Source organism: Equus asinus, chromosome 24 (genome assembly GCF_041296235.1).
Source record: "Equus asinus isolate D_3611 breed Donkey chromosome 24, EquAss-T2T_v2, whole genome shotgun sequence".
Taxonomy (NCBI): Eukaryota; Metazoa; Chordata; class Mammalia; order Perissodactyla; family Equidae; genus Equus; species Equus asinus.
In genome coordinates this window covers 50,112,369-50,130,428 of record NC_091813.1, presented here as the reverse complement: position 1 = coordinate 50,130,428, position 18,060 = coordinate 50,112,369, and positions in this window count along the sequence as shown.

Here is an 18,060-nt window from a genome sequence, read left to right as displayed (position 1 = left end):
TTTGCAAAAGTAGTTAGATGACGCATTACTAAAACCCACCCTATAGATAACATCTCTGATGCTTGGGTCACCATGGTAATGCATGGAGTGCTGAAGTTTTTCAGGAACTGAGAGTCAACAACCTGTCCAGTTCAGGCAGCTTAAGACCACTGACTCATCAACTGGGCTGTGTGGATAACTGATAGGAGACCCTTTGACATCAGGGAGCTGAAAACTCCATCTTCAGATGCTGCTAACATGGCCATTTTGTGAACATGTGTCTTATGAAGAGCCATGAAGCTTAACTACACTTGTCCAGATCATCAATCACCTCACTTCTCCTTACCTCCAATCATCTATCTCCACACTGCAGACCACTCTGCCCCCTTATCCCATAAATATCCCTACTCCCCATTTTCAGGGAGGTGGATTTGAGATTTGCTCTCCTGTCTCCTTGCATGGCTGCCTTGTGAATAAACCCTTTCTCGGCTGCAGACTTATCATCTCGGTGATTGGCATAATTGTGTGGATGGCAAAATGAACCAGGTTCAGCAATAAGTTCAAGTTCATTATATTTTTTAAGATAAGAAACAAAAAATTGGAAATTGAAATAAAAATTGTGCCACTTTAAAAAGCACAAAAATCCATGAACTATTTAGAGAAAAGCTTAACAAAATCTGTGCAATGCTTGTAAACTAAAAATATAAAACACTGCTAAGAGAATTTAAAGAAGATCTAAAGAAAGAGAGAAATATCTCATGTTATTGAATTGGAAAGATCAATACTAGTAAGATGTCATTTCCTCCCAAATTGATGTATAGATTTTATGCTGTCCCATTAATATGTTCAGTAGGATTTTTGATAAAAATTTCATGCATATTCTAAAATTTATATGGACATTTGAAAAACCAAGAATAAGCAAAACGCTTTTGAAAAAGCAAGAACTAATCTGGAGGACCTACATTACCTGATTTCAAGACTTACTATATAACTACAATAATCAAGATGGTACACTACAGCCCGGAGAGTAAAACAAAACAGAATTGAGCATCTAGAAATAGACTCATGCATATAAGGGCAATTTATTTTTAATAAAGATAAGATAATTCAGTGAAGAAAGGAAAATCTGTCTAACAAATGCTTCCGTGGTAATTTGTCATCTTTTTGAAAAAAGAATGAACTTCAAAACCTTACGTTACACTATCCATCAACTGAAAATCAATCAGAGATCTAAACTTAAATCTAAAACTATAGTATTTCTAGAAAATATGCATAGAGAACTTTTGTGACCTTTGAATAGGTAAAGATTTCTTAACTGGATAGCACAAAAATAAAAGGTAGAAAAAAGAGACAAACTGCACTTCAACAATATTAAAATATTCTGCTCTTCGAAAGGCACAATTAAAATACACTTATGAATCTTGAACTAGGAGAAAATATTCACTATATATATTTGAAGAATAATTTTTATCAAGACTGTAAAAAAAAGACTTATACCCCAATTTTAAGCGAACTAAAACAGTTAAAAAGCAGGCAAAATATTTATGGGCACTTCACAAAAGGAGATATAAAAATGGCCAATAAATACCCAGAAAGGTGCTCAACATCTTTAGTCATCAGAAAAACGCAAATTATAATCATAATGAAACACTTGTACACACCTATTTAAAAGACTGGAAACATCAAGCGTTAGAGAGCGTTTGGAGCAAGTGGAGCTCTCATACGTTCTTGGAGGAAATGTAAAATGGTACAATCACTTTGGGACATTTTGGCAGTTTCTTAAAAAGTTATTTGTTCACTTAAATGACTCAGCAATTCAATTCTTAGATAATTAGCCAAGAAAAATGAAAACACATATCCACACAAAGAATTATATTTGAATATTGGAGCCACTGTGTTCATAATAGCTGCAAAATCTGTACATAACCCAAATTTCATTTGATGGGTAAATGGGAAAACAAATTATGGTGTATCTATATAAAGGAATGCTACTCATTAATTAAAAAGGAATCAACTATTGATATGCACAACATGAATACATCTCAAAAACATTATGCTGAATCAAAGAAGTCATATACAGCATATGATTCCACATGTGTAATATGGAATTTTAAAATAGGCAAAACTAATTTATAGTGACAGAAAGGAAATCAGTCACTGCTTTGGGTTGGGAGCTGGGTGGGTTATTGACAGCAAAAGGACATGAGAAAAATTTTGTGATAATGGAAATGTTCTCTATCACAATGCATCAAAGTGCACACTTAAAACAAGTGCATTTTATTGTATTGCAACAAAATTGATCAGAAAAGTAAAAAATGTATATTGATAATGGAGAGATAAGAGAGACTTGAAATGTTCAAAAGCTGCTATTGAAGTGCCAATAGAAAAAAAGTTGAAGATCTTAGAGGAGATCTATTAACTCGAGAGGTGGGATATCTGGGGAGACAGGAAGAAATGAAATCAAGGACAAAGATGGGAGGCAGGTGTTACATGACGAATAGGATATTTTACATTCTGAGATAGAAGGGAAGTAAGCAGTAATACACTGTTTCTGTGTATGGGGCTGGATCTAGAAACATGAAGGAATTCATGACACATAGCTTCAATTCCATTGGTGAAGTAGGAAGAAAGTCTTCTGTTGAAATGGATTTTCCCATTGATCAAAGACTTGCTTGCAGAACTTTCAAGTCAGAAACTAACATTTAAAAAGGGACATCATTAAATATCAAACTCTTGTCCCTCTATCTATTCCAATTTTCCTTCTCTTGGTGGTATCTATTCAGCTCTAGACTGACTCTCGATTTAATGAATCTCTTCACTTAGAAAAGAATGTGAAAAACAATTCAAGTTATTGAAGAAATATCATAAATACTAAATATTCAAATTTTAAAAATTGTAATAAAACAGTAAACAGGTTTTGGAAAAAATTTTAAATATTTCAAACATTTAAAAGTAATGAAAGACTAAAAGGGACAATTTTATTTCAAGGTTTTCAAAAATATGTATGCCAAAAATAAGCTTACTATTTAACTTTTAATAAGATGCTTTCACATTTTCTTATTGTCCTGGATTCATGAGATCATATCTTCACCCAGGAAAAATGTATTCTTCTCTTTCAGTTTTTAAGATGTCTATTTGTCAAAATTATGTTCTTTCAAAAATATCTAATTACTTCTGTGTTTCTACTTACAGGTTGTTTATGTAGAAATTCAGATTGATTGGACCATCAAATTAAGCCACTATAAAAGAAAATAAGTTATATAATCAAAACACCACAGTTAAGTCTTTCTAATTTCAAATTCCAATGTCATAAATATATTCCTTTAATTAAAAGTCTTAAGCAAAATTGTCACTTAAGAACACCCATTAATGGTGCTGTAAACAGAAATTGACTGGGGTGTGGAGACCAAGAAGCCAGGGCACCAGATGTTAAGCTACAGCTGGTGTAATCAATAAATAAGTGAAACAACAGTCATTAAAAGGAGTGCTAAATGACAATACTTTAAAACAGCCTCGATGTCACATTTATGTAATCGGCATCCATCTTCCAGGGGCCTTCTCATGACTCTGTGTGCTACCCAAGGAGTCAATTCAGACACACTGAATATAGCGGCCATTATGAAAGAAACAGCACTGCACTCTGGGAAAATACGTTCAAATGTCTTATTCTCTAACACACAAAAGAAAACATGCAAAAATGCAGGATAGGAATTTACCAGAACAAATTCAATAGTTATATATTAGATAAAACAGTAATTTTTAAAAAATGGATCAAGTAGGACTGCTGAGCCCATAAGTCATAGACACCCAGTTAGAACAGGGTAAGCAAAAGGATGAGATTATTGAAAGGATGCTGATATCTCAGATAATCTAAGAGAGGAGCTGACCAATCACAATATGGGAAAGACAGGGATGTATCTGGGCTTTTGGAACTAGTTGAAACAGGGCTTGGAGACTGACTGACTTACCCATTTATATCAAAACTCTGCTTCTTCTCTTTGTTTCCTTCCGTATTCTTTCTTGCTGAAGACTGACTTTCTTCTCATGGAAAACGTAACTATGTATATATTTTTTATTGTGGTCATAGTAGTTTATAACATTGTGAAATTTCAGTTGTACATTATTATTTGTCAGATACCATATAAATGTGCCCCTTCACCCCTTGTTCCCATCCCCCCACCCCCTTCCTCCTGGTAACCACTAAACTGTTCTCTTTGACAATAAGTTTTTTTTATTTTCCACAAATGAATGAAATCATTTGGTATTTGTCTTTCTCCATCTGGCTTATTTGACTTAGCCTAATACCCTCAAGGTCTATCCATGTGGTTGCGAATGGGATGATTTTATCTTTTTTATGACTGAGTAGTATTCCACTGTATATATACCACATCTTCTTTGTCCAATCATCAGTTGATGGGCACTTTGGTTGCTTCCACATCTTGGCTATTGTGAATAGCGCTATAATGAACATAGGGGTGCATAAGTCTCTTTGTACTGTTAATTTCAACTTATTTAGATAGATATCCAGTAGTGGGATAGCTAGGTCATATGGTATTTCTATTTTTAATTTTTTGAGAAATCTCTATACTGTTTTCCATAGTGGCTGCACTAGTTTGCATTCCCACCAGCAGTGTATGAGGGTGCCGTTTTCTCCATAACGTCTCCAACATTTGTTATTTTTTGTTTTGGTGATTATAGCCATTCTAACGGGCATAAGGTGATATCTAAGCGTAGTTTTGATTTGCATTTCCCAGAAGATTAGTGATGTTGAGCATCTTTCCATGTGCCTACTGGCCATCTGTATATCTTCTTTGGAAAAATGTCTGTCTATATCCTCTACCTACTTTTTTATTGAGTTCTTTGTTCTTTTGTAGTTCAGTTGTGTGAGTTCTTTATATATTATGGATATTACCCCCTTGCTGGATATATGATTTGCAAATATTTTCTCCCAGTTGGTGTGTTGTTTTTTCATTTGGATTATGGTTTCCTTTGCCTTCAAGAAGCTCTTTAGTCTGATGAAATCCCACTTGTTTATTTTTTCTTTTGTTTCTCTTGTGCTACTAGACACGGTATTCAAAAAGATGTTGCTAAGACAAATGTCAAAGTGTGTACTGCCTATATTTTCTTCCAGAAGTTTTGTGGTTTCAGGTCTTACCTTCAAGTCTTTGGTCCATTTTGAGTCTGTTATTGTGTATGGAGAAAGATCATGGGCCACTTTCATTGTTTTGCAAGTGGCTGTCAAATTTCCACAGCACCATGTATTAAAGAGGCTTCCTTTCTCCATTGTATGTTCTTGTCTCCTTTGTCAAAGATTAGCTGCCCGTAGATGTGTGGTTTTATTTCTGGGCTTTCGATTCTGTTCCATTGATCTGTGTGTCTGTTTTTGTACCAGCACCATGCTGTTTTGATTACTACAGATTTGCAACATGTTTTGAAGTGTGGGATCGCAAGGTCACAAGCTTTGTTCCTGTCCCTCAGGATTGCTTTGGCTATTCCGGCGCTTTTGTTGCCCCATATGAATTTTAAGATTCTTTGTTCTATTTCCGTGAAAAATGTCATCTGGATTCTGGTTGGGTTTACATTGAATCTGTAGATTGCTTTAGGTAGTATGGACATTTTAGCTATGTTTATTCTTCTAATCCATGTACATGGAATATCTTTCCATTTTCTTATGGCATTATCAATTTCTCTCAGTAATGTCTTATAGTTTTTCTTGTATAGGTCTGTCACCTCCTTGGTTAAACTTATTCCAAGATATTTTATCCTTTTTGTTGTGATTGTAAATGGGATTGTGTTCTTGAGGTCTCTTTCTGTTAGTTGATTATTGGAATATAAAAATGCCACTGATTTTTGTGAGTTTACTTTGTACCCTGCAACTTTGCCATAGTTATTGATTATTTCTAATAGTTTTCTGATAGATTCTTTAAGGTTTTCTATATAGAGAATCATGCTGTCTGCAAACAGTGAGACTTTCACTTCTTCGTTGTCTATTTGGATTCCTTTTATTTCTTTTTCTTGCCTGATTTCTCTGGCCAAAACCTCTAGTACTATGTTGAATAAAAGTAGTTAGAGTGGGCACCCTTATCTTGTTCCTGTTCTCGGAGGGATGGCTTTCAGTTTTTCCCCATTGAGTATGATGTTGGCTGTGAGTTTAGCATATATGGCCTTTGTCATGTTGAGGTATTTTCCTTCTATACCTGTTTTATTGAGAGCTTTTATCATGATTGGATGTTAGATCTTGTCAAATGCTTTTTCTGTGTCTATTGAGATTACCACGTGGTTTTCACCCGTCATTTTGTTAATGTGGTGTATCACGTTGTTTGATTTGTTGATATTGAACCATTCTTGTGTCCCTGGTATGAATCCCACTTGATCATGATGTATGATCTTTTTAAAGTATTGCTATTTCGGTTTGCCAAAATTTTGTTGAGGATTTTTCGTCTATGTTCATCGGCAATATTGGCCTGTAATTTTCCTTCTTTGTGTTGTCCTTGTCTGGCTTTGGTATCAGGATGATTTTGGCCTTGTAGAATCTTAGGGATTTTTCCATCTTCTTCAATTTTTTGAATAATTTGAGAAGGATAGAGAGTAAATCTTTGAATGTTTGGTAGAATTCTCCAGAGAAGCCATCTGGTCCTGGACTTTTATTTTTTGGGAGGTTTTGATTACTATTTCACACTCTTTACTTGTGATTGGTCTATTCAAATTCTCTATTACTTCTTAATTCAGTTTGGGGAGGTTGTAAGAGTCTAAGAATTTATCCATTTCTTCTAGATTATCCAGTTGGTTGGCACATAGTTTTTCATAATAGTCTCAAAATCTTTTGTATTTCTGTGGATCTGTTATAATTTCTCCTTTTTAATTTCTAATTTTATTTATTTCAGCCTTTTCTCTTTGTTTCTTAGTGGGTCCAGCTAAAGGTTTGTGAAATTTTGTTTATCTTCTCAAAGAACCAGCTCCTTGTTTCATTGATCCTTTCTACAGTCTTTTTTGTTTCAATTTCATTTATTTCTGCTCTAATTTTTATTATTTCCCTCCTTCTGATAAGTTTGGGCTTTGTTCATTCTACTTTTTCTAATATGTTAGGTGTAGTTTAAGATTGCTTATTTGAGCGTTTTCTTATTTGTTAATGTGGGCCTGGATTGCTATAAATCTCCCTGTTAGGACCTCTTTTGCAATATCCCATAAGAGTTGGTATCGTGTGTTTTCGTTCTCATTCATCTCCAGATTATTTTGATTTCTCCCCTTATTTCTTTGATGATCCATTGGTTGTTCAGCAGTATGTTGTTTAGTCTCCACATTTTTGTTCCTTTCCCAGCTTTACTCTTGTAGTTGATTTCTAATTTCATAGCATTATGGTTGAAAAAGATGCTTGATATGATTTCAGTCTTCTTAAACTTGTTGAAGGTTGCTTTGTTTCCTGATGTATGGTCTATCTTTGAGAATTATCCATGTGCACTTGAGAAGAATGGGTATTCTGCTGTTTTTGGATGGAGTGTTCTGTGTATATCTATTAAGTCCATTTGGTCTAGTTTTTCATTTAATTGCACTATTTCCTTGTTGACTTTTTGTCTGAATGATCTATCCATTGATGTAAGTGGGGTGTGGAGGTACCCTACTGTTGTGTTCATCATTAATATCTTCTTCTAGGTTTGTTACTAGTTTCTTTATGTACTTTGGTGCTCCTGTGTTGGGTGAATATATGTTTATAAGTGTTATGTCTTCTTAGTGGAGTGTCCCTTTTGTCGTTGTATACTGTCCCTCTTTATCTTTCTTTACTTGTTTTGTCTTGAAGACTACTTTGTCTATTATAAGTATGGTAACACCTGCTTTATTTGTTTGCCGTTAGCTTGGAGTATCATCTTATATCCCTTCAGTCTAAGCCTGTGTTTGTCTTTGGAGTTGAGATGTGTTTCCTGGAGGCAGCATTTTGTTGGGTCTTTTCTCTAATTCATCCTGCCACTCTGTGTCTTTTGATTGGAGAATTCAATCTATTTACATTTAGAGTGATTATTGATATATGAGGGCTTAATACTGCCATCATATCACTCATTTTCCAGTTCCTCTGCATTTCCTTTGTTTCTTGTCCTGTGTGTTTTGGTATACCAATTTGATTGGGTAGTTTTCTATGGTGGCTTTCTTAATTTTGTCCTTCTTTATCATATACATCTCTGTTCTAATTATTTGTTTAGTGGTTACCGTTAAGTTTGTATAAAAGATCTCATAGATGAGATAGTCCACTTTGTGATAGAGTCTTATTTCCTTAGACTATGCCAATTCTGTCCCTTTTCTCTTCCCCTTCTAAGTTATTTTTGTCATATCTTATTCCATCTTGTGTTGTGAATTTGTGGTTAAAATGATGAGATTATTTTTATTTTGGTGTTTTCCTTCTCTTTATCCTTACTAACCTGATCTGATAGAGAGCTGCCATTTTTTTTTTTTTTTTGAGAAAGATTAGTCCTGAGCTAACTGCTGCCAATCCTCCTCTTTTTGCTGAGGAAGACTGGCCCTGAGCTAACATCCGTGCCCATCTTCCTCTACTTATTTTTTTATATATGGACGCCTACCGCAGCATGGTTTGCCAAGCAGTTCCATGTCCGCACCCTGGATCTGAACTGGTGAACCCCTGGCCACCAAAGCAGAACGTGTGAACTTAACCACTGCACCATTGGGCCAGCCCCTGCCATTTTCTGATTGTTGCCTACCTATTCATCTCCTTGCTCAGGGCTTTGCAGCCCTTTTCTTATTTTGTTTTTTTTTTTCAGATATGAGGGCCTTCTTGAAGATTTCTTATAAAGTGGGTCTTGTGGCAATGAGCTCCCTTAGATTTAGATTTTGTTTATCTGGGAAACTTTTTATTCCTCTGTCACATCTGAAGGATATGTATTTTTGTATTCTTGGCTGAAAGGTTTTGTCTTTCAGAATTTTGAATATATCATTCTACTCTTTCCTAGCCTATAAGGTGTCTGCTGAGAAATCCACTGAAAGTGTGATAGGGGTTCCTTTGTAAGTTATTTTCTTCTGCATTGCTGCCTGTAGTATTTTTTCTTTGTCATTTACTTTTGCCAACTTAACTACTATATGCCTTGCAATAGGTCTTTTTACATTGATGTAATTAGGGATCTATTGACATTGTTCACTTGTAATTCTAGCTCTTTCTCCTGGTTTGGGAAGTTCTCAGCTATTATTTCTTTGCACAAGTTTTCTGCTCCATTCTCTTTCTTTTCCCCCACTGGAATACCGTAATCCTTATGTTGCATTTCCTAATTGAGTCAGATATTTCTCCGTGAGTTTCTTCATTTCCTTTTAGTCTTAATTCTCCCTTCTCCTCCATCTGATGCATTTCTATGTTATTGTCCTCTAAGTTTCTAATTTGGTCCTCGATAATGTCGGCCCTGTTGTTTATGAAATCCAGATTTTATCTCACTCGTGTTTTTCATCTTCAACAATTCTGATTGGTTCTTCTTTATAGTTTCAATCTTTTTTGTGAAGAAGCTCCTGAATTCGTTGATCTGCCTGTCTGTGTTTTCCTGTAACTAGTTGAGTTTTTTTTATGATAGCTATTTTAAATTCTTTGTCATTTAGGTTATGAATTTCTATGTCTTCAGGATTGGTTTCTGGGTACTTGTCATTTCCCTTCTCCTCTGGAGATTTAATATACTTTTTCATACTGGTTGACAGCATGGATTTTTGCCTCTGCATAGTGTAATTATCTGGTCATAGCTTCCACTTGCCACCACTGGGTGGGGATCAGGCATTGTGTTTTCTTGGCCCAACACCATCCAGGGCTCCCCAGCTCCAGCCACTGACTTCTTTTCTCTCTGTGCAATGTTCTGACCAATGGCAGATCTGGAGTGCCAGGCAGGGGGAGGGGTACCTTCTTTCACTTGCACTTCCCCCAGCCACTGCTTTTCTCTCTGTGTGGAGCTCTGGCAGATTTCAGGGCTGGAGTGCCTAGTTGGGGAAGTGTTGCTTTCTTACACCTGAACAACTCTCCCAACTGCTGCCTCTCTCTCCATGTGGCACTCTGGGCAATCACAGGGTTGGAGTACTGGGCAGTGGAAGAGGCACCTTCTTACACTGCACCTCCCTCAGCCATCACTCCTCTCTCCATGTGGTGCTCTGGGCCATTGTAGGGCTGGAATGCTGGGTGGGGGAAGTGGTGCCTTCTTTCACCTGCACTTCCCCCAGCTGCTGCTTTTCTCTCTGCATGGTGCTTTGGGGGATCACAAGCTTGGAGTGCTGAGCAGAGGAAGGGGAGCTTTCCCTCACCTGCATTCCTCCCCCAGCTGCTGCTTCTGTCTCTCTGCAGAGCTCCCATCAATCTTCTGGGCAAGGGGAGAGACATTCTCTTTCTTCTGTGGGATCCTGGCGTTCTCTCTGGGCCCTCACTAACTGCTCTCCTGGGGTGTTAGTTTGATGAATGCACCCTCAAAACAGCTCAGTCTCCTCTATGTGTGGGGCTTTCCCTCAGACTGTGACGGAACTTGGATAGCAATGGTGTTCCCACGGAGGGCCAACCCTCCTCTCTTTCCTCTCAGAGTCATGCCCTGTCTCAAGGCCACTGGCTGCTGTTGGGAAGAGAAAAGTCCCCCTTACCAGCTTCTATTTCCTCCAGAGGATCCAGCCTCACCACCTTCAGATCTATGGCTGTGTGGGTCTCTCAGAAGTCTTTTGTGTTGTGTAAATGTTCTCTGTTGGTGTATGAATGTCCTTTTGGTTTTACTTTAGAGGGGAGAGTTTAAGGGGAGAGCTCACACTGCCATGATGCTGATGTCACCTCCCCATGACTACTATATTTCATGAAACTTTATATCTCAGCCTTACTCAATAGAAAGAGATTGTATTTTGTCTCAGTTATAGATCCCAAAATTTACAGAAGGGACTCGTTGGCTCTTCTTAGAGAAAATATCTGCCCCTGGACCACGTGATTGCAGCCTGACCAGAGGGGGCTCATTGTAATATAGCTGCTTACACAACAACTCTGAAGATGGATTGGGGGACAGGAAAGGGATTCTAACTGTGCAGACAGTTCCACAGGTGACCACACACTACCTTCTTTCTCCAAGGCAATGAGTGGGGCTCTAATGGAAAGCATTCATAGTAAGATATATTTACAGCATTTGTACGTCAACCTGTAAAACTAGATATAAATGAACCAATTTAAATTGCTTTGTTTAGATGCCAGGAATACACAGTGCTGTTGCATTAGTCACATAGAAGGATCTTAATTTCCAAGATTTTATTTATGATCTCAGAAAAATAATTAGAGGTATAGTTTCTATTTGAAATGCAAATAAAGGATTCTTTTTAAAACATTATGAGTCCTGTTTGCTTTAATGAATTCATTTGTGAGATCTTAGATTTTCTATCTTTAAGGCTACTTGGTTGGGAGGATATAGTTATTTTTCAGTCAAGGGAGCAAATAGGTTTAGTTATGGCTCCAATAAGAGAGAGTTTGTGAGCAGTTAAATGGGGAGAAGGAGTATACACAGACACATTTATTAAACAGTTCAGCATGTGTCTTTGAGTGCTTATCAAAGATGAGCATATTGCCCTCAAAACGTGACTAATCTATATAGGGAGAAAGACACATATACAATTAATTGTATTGCAGTGATATATATCACCTTCTCTTGTTTTTATTCCTCTCTCCCGTCACTTGTGGGATCCTCTCCCGTTTATTTCGTACTTGTTTAAAAAGAGAAGTTATCAACTCATGTAGATCATATATAGGTTTTTAAACAAGTTAAATCAAATTCTAACTGCAAACTCTAGAAATGCTCATTAAATGCTCTCAAGTTGCCCTGGCATTTGTGTTTTTAAAATCTCTCCCAGGTGTTTCTGATGTGTTCACCTTGTTAGAAACAAGTCGTATTGATTCTGAGATCTGCCTGTGTCCTGGTTTTCTCTTTCCTCTGCATATTTTTCCTTGACCATTACGTATAATCCTATGTCTATCATTGTCCCATGATGAAGAAGCATAAATTAGTATTTTCAGACCAGTCCTGGTATTCAGACACGTGCATTCAACCACCAACTGGACAGCTCTACTTGCAAGTTCCACAGGCACCTCACACTTGACATGTCCAAAATTAAATTCCTCATCTCCACCCAACTCTCCCAAACAGTTCTTTCCGTGTTTCCTGTCTTGGTACCACCACCGTTCACCTAAAACTTCATGCCAGAAAGCTGACATGCTCCTTATCTATCTCCTCTTTCTTCCTCACTCATTTCTCTCCATCTCCACTGTAGGCCTCAGTTAAGATGCCTGTCATACCTCTAATAATGCAGCTACCTACTAACTCGCCCTACCTACAGTCCAATCCAGAACAATGCCAGAGTGGCCTTGCTAAATGAAAGTCAGCTCACATAACTCCCTGCTTAAAACTGTTCAGTGACTCCCCATATCTTCAGTACAAAATTAAAGTGCATTTGCATAACACATAGGGTGCTTCTTCATCTTATATTTAGTTTTTGCTGATTATTTATTGACTAGAACGTAGGGATTTTTTTAGGCATCAACTTAGCCTGCCTTGTTCATTATTATAGTCCCAAGCCTGAAATAGGTTTAGGATATTGCCAGTGTCAGCTACATGTTTGTTGAATGGATTAATGTGTAAGTGAAAGAATGCAGGCATCTAATCTCTACAAACCATTTTGGCTTTGTCCTTTGGGGTATTTATTTAGAGCTACTGCAATTACACGTACAGGCTGTGATACCGCATAACAACCTCTCTCTCAAACTGTTTTCTGTCCTTTTGGGAATTCTTCCTATTCCTCTAATTTTTCTTTTCTTTCACTTCTTCCTCGTGATGTGAATTCACACATACACACACATACACACATATATGCATGCACACATGCACACAGGCATGCACATTCACATCCATACTTGTCCTAAGCTAATTCCAGCACTTTCAAGCAGCCTCTTATTTATATGTTTTTTGAGGAAACTTTTCCTGAACATTGTCTTTCTCATCAACTCTCCTCCCACTCTCAGAGTTCATCAGGTGTCCTTTCTTTATTTCCATTAATGACCATCCTATGTTATAATTGATTTTTTTTTGCTATTTATCTCCTCTAACAAGTATAACATTTGAAGACTAGAGCTGCTTGCTTCTTCAATTGCTGAATCCTAGGGTCTGACACAATGTTTGATATGTTGTAGATAATAAATGCAGATGAATGAATTAATGAATGAGTGAAGTACTAAGCAAGCATAGCAGGATGAGTGACAAAAATATGAGATTCTAAAAAGCAACTGTGATGTCAAAAGATGAGTGATATTAGGAATTTATTAAGAAATTGAAATTCACTTTATTTATCCAGAATGACACACAAGCCATCTGTTAAATAATTTCATTGTAGAATCTAGCCAACATTACAGATCTGCAAGGTTGTGAATGATAAGATCACATAAGTATCCTCCCTCTAGCTTTTGGCCTGCTGCAGTGTTGGTGCCTCTTAAGTACACTGCCATTTATGCAGAAGATAATCCCAGAAATAATGGAAGGAAGGAAGTTAAGAAATCATATTATGTGTAATAAAAGCATTAATAAATTCAACTCATTAAGGATCTCCCAAAAATTAAATAGAGAAATATAAAAGGTGTGTAAAGTCAAAGATGGACACCTGAGAATTTTTTACAGACAAAATAAATAAAAAGAATATTAAGTAGTAAAATGATAAGAGGAGCTAATAAAATAATAATAACAAAAACGACATAATGGTATTATAAATACTCCATATTTCTTTAATGAGAGCTTGTTGTGTGTCAGAAACTGCTTAGAAAGGAGTTTTAGACGTAATTAGAAATCAAGTGAAAATAGATCATGGAGTTTCTGATGCCAATTGAATTATGTACTATTTATTGAAGCACAGGGTTAATAGAGTGGGTTCTAGAATTTGTCCACATGGCTTCCATTCTGGACTACTGCTATTCATTCAATGGGTGAACTGGAGCAGGTTATTTAATCTCTCTGTGCCTCAGTTTATTTCCTCACTAGGAAATAAAAGGAGTATCTACCTCCCAGGATGTAAGGATCCCATGCATTAATTTACATGAAACAATAGAACAGAGCCTGGCAAATAGTTAACACTCAATAAGTTTTACTACTACAACTGTTACTATGTCTTCTGCCAGTAGAGCATATTTTCCTCTGGTGATAAGTGTGTTCCCGCCTTATGAAATGTCATGACTGACTGAGTGGCCAGCTTTCATGACTGCCAGGTCGAAGAGAAAGGTTAGATATCATCAATGCAGAACATTACACAGGTTGGTTCTTTAGTATTTCAGCATTAATAAGATTTAGAAAATGGGAGAAATTGAGCAGATATCGTATTCTGCCAGTTTGTTTTAAAACACAAGTGCTCACTTAAAGTAGGGTTTAAAAAATAATGCATAAATATTTATTTTTGTCTGATTCTAAAGTTACATGTTTATTGTAGGAAACATGACCAATAAAGCGTATAAAGAAAAGTTACTTGTATCTCACTACCCGGTGTTAACCGCTCAGGATTTCTGTACAGTTTTTCTCTCCCATATATGTTGTCTCTAACAATTTACATGTTTAAAGACTCTCTCATCAATAATTCCAGTCATCTAGTGAGTTTGAAAACATATGCTTGTGCATGCGTGTGTGGGGGTGTGTGTGTGTGTATGGAGGAAGAAGGTTTGGAGAAATGGAGTCCTTAATAGAAATTTATATTAATCTTTCACTTGTAGGAAGTAGTGGCTTGGATAGCTTGAAAAAGCTCCCCTAAATATTTTAATCCTCAGGGAAAGATTCTCGTCTGTTGGGGGCAATGTGTATCAGTAGACATCTTTCCATCTGGGCATGTTATCTTATGTAGTTAGGCTCAAACTGCATTTTTCTTTTGTATCCCTCTTTTCTACTCTAGCATTTCCTCTTACGTATTTCCTTCTTTTCAATAAAAACAAAACTCTTTATGAGCATAACTTTCAATAGCTTCATAAAGACCATGCTGGGCTGGGAAATTGAACCTATAGGCTGTATGAGTCTAGTGCCCATAAACTCAAATTTGATGTGCTCAGCCCCACAAAATCCCACACGTCCATGTGTCTTAGTCCTGCAAACACCTACTACTTCCTCAATGGTGAGGTATCAGCACAGGGCTAGTAAAGATGAATTTAATGACATCCATTTTAGGGCCACCAGGTATAAGAAAATAGACAAAAAAAGATTAATTTTATGACAACCTTATTTATATTAAATAAATTCTCAGCAAGTGCATCTGGCTTGAAATATTTATCAGGTAGAGTGACCAAACTGATGATATTTTATCTAGCTCTCTAACTTGGTTGGATAGGGCTGTGGAGAGAGTGGGTGAATTACCTAATTAAGTATGGTAATATTATTCAGTCATAAAAAAGTGAAAATCCTGCCATTTTGCAACAACATGGATGGGCCTTAAGGGCATTATGCTGAGAGAAATAAGTCAGACAGAGAAAGACAAATACTGTGTGAGCTCATTTATAAGTGGAGTCTAGAAAAAACCCAAAAAACATACTCATAGAAAAAAAGATTTGTGGTTACTAGAGGTGGGGGAGGTACAAGGATGGGGAAATGGAGGAAGGTGATCAAAACGTACAAACTTCTAGTTATAAGATAAGTAAGTACTAGAGATGTAATGTGCAACATGATGACTCCAGTTACCACCGTTGTGTGATACTTAAGAAAGTTAAGAGAGTAAATTGTAAGAATTCTCATCTTAAGAAACATGTTTTTTCTTTTTCTTTTTATTACATCTATATGAGATGATGGGTGCTAACTAAACTTACTGTGGTAATCACTTCACAATATGTGTAAGTCAAACCATTATGCTGTACACCTTAAACTTTCACAGTGATGTAGGTCAGTTATATCTCAATAATACTGGGAAAACCTCCCCAAAACAAACAAAACGAAACTACACAAAAACAGCAAAAAATGTAGTAACTTCAATAGCTAACATTTACTGAACATTTATTGTATACCAGGCTATGTGTTAGCAGGTTTTCTTTGTATTCTTTTGCTTCTCTCAACAACTGAGTGAAGTAGTCGTTTTATCATGTCCATGATAAATGGAGATTGAGAGACTTTCATCACTGTGCCCATCACACTGCTGGCCTGTAGCAGAGCTGATCTCTGAACCCAGGCACTCACACGTCAGAGAGGCACTCATCCACCAATCGTATTGCTGTCCATTGGTAATAGCCTACGTCGGACAGCCCTTTCCAGATTATAAAAATGATGTGATGAAGCTTTTAGTGCTTAAATCTTTGTCTGTATCTTGGGTTGTCTCTTTGAGGTGAATAAACCAAAACATCTTCGCATATGCTGACAAATGATGTTCCACAGTGTTTGTGCCAATTTTCATTCCCCAACCAAATTAGGAGAGCGTCTATTTTGCCATGCCCCAAAATGAGATGTCTGAAAACAGAAAAGTACAACACAGGTAAATCATATATGAATGACAATGGAATGGAGATTAAGCACTAAGATGGAAAACTAGTAAAGTTTTTCATGAAGAAATATCAGAGTAGCTTTACACAAATTGGTAGACTTGAATGTGGTATTGATGGGTTTGAGAACAAGAAGAAGGCACAGAAATTATTTGGACTATTTACTCAAGAAGTGCTCTTTAAATTCAACACAAAATGCCAATTGATGAGTGCCTTTAAGACTTGAAAAGAAAAAAGTGAATACTTGGAGATGAAAAGTTCTTGAGTTGGCATAATTGCAGATGTTGATAAATGGTAAGAAAGACAGAAAAACAAACCAGAAGGATAGATAATTTTTTTTTAGTTTAAATGAATTTTTATTTTTGGACAACCTATATGACATGTTTTTTCCTTAATCTTTTAAAAAATGAAGAGGAAGAGAATAGGTGAAAGAAAATAAGCATTTGAGAGTACTAAGTTTGTCAGTAACTGATCAGAAATGTGTGGAGATTTTGCCGGCGTTGGTCCTGTGAAAAGAACTTTAAATAGGTAAATACCACCTAACTAAAATATTTAAGATCAAATATGATAATGGACATGCAAACACTCTGAAAAGTTATATAAAGCACCATGGAAATGTAATGTATAATTATTAGGTTATGATTCCTATCATTAGATCACAAATTATTTTAGAAATAATCTGTTGGTACACTTCTCTAATATAATTTATCTTTCATGAAATCCAGAAAAACACTCATAATGGAAGACATTATTTTACAAGTGGCCCAGTTTGTGTTATAAGAGCATTTGTCATTAACCACGTAGGTGGCAAGCAGGTCTGAATGTCAGTTTTCAATGAGGGACAAGTTCTATTATTATTCTTTAGACTAAATAAGACCTGGTAAATTTTATCATATGCTAATACAATTGGACAAAAGCAGTACTAAGGAGCTGAGCGGTTAATTCAGCTTCTAGAAAATGAGCCCTACTGTATATAATAAATTTTTTATCATATTGTCCCATCTACTTACTGTAAACACATGTGGTGCAGGATCTAAGTTTATGAATAATGACTTCATTTTGAAGTAATTAGGATTCACTGCCATTAACAGCAGGATGTCTGGATAATTATATTTTAGAATGAAATGTCTAAGAAAAGGCATTTCTGTTCTTATGACAATTATGCATATGATTAATGGTATAAATGACAATATCCAATATACATACGGAACAGCAAAAATTAACTGTATCTATCATGAGTGACAGTATGAAAATTAGATGAAATCAATAATCAGAGGTAAAGAATGGCTCCTTTAGGGGCTGGCCCCGTGGCCGAGTGGTTAAGTTCGCGCGCTCCGCTGCAGGCGGCCCAGTGTTTCGTCGGTTCGAATCCTGGGCGCGGACATGGCACTGCTCGTCAGACCACGCTGAGGCAGCGTCCCACATGCCACAACTAGAGGAACCCACAACGAAGAATACACAACTATGTACCGGGGGGCTTTGGGGAGAAAAAGGAAAAAATAAAATCTTTAAAAAAAAAAAAAGAATGGCTCCTTTAATATTCTTATGTTCTCCAAGGCAGGCAAGGTCGGGGCAGGAGGTCTGGGTGATGGGTAAAGATGGTACCTTTGTCA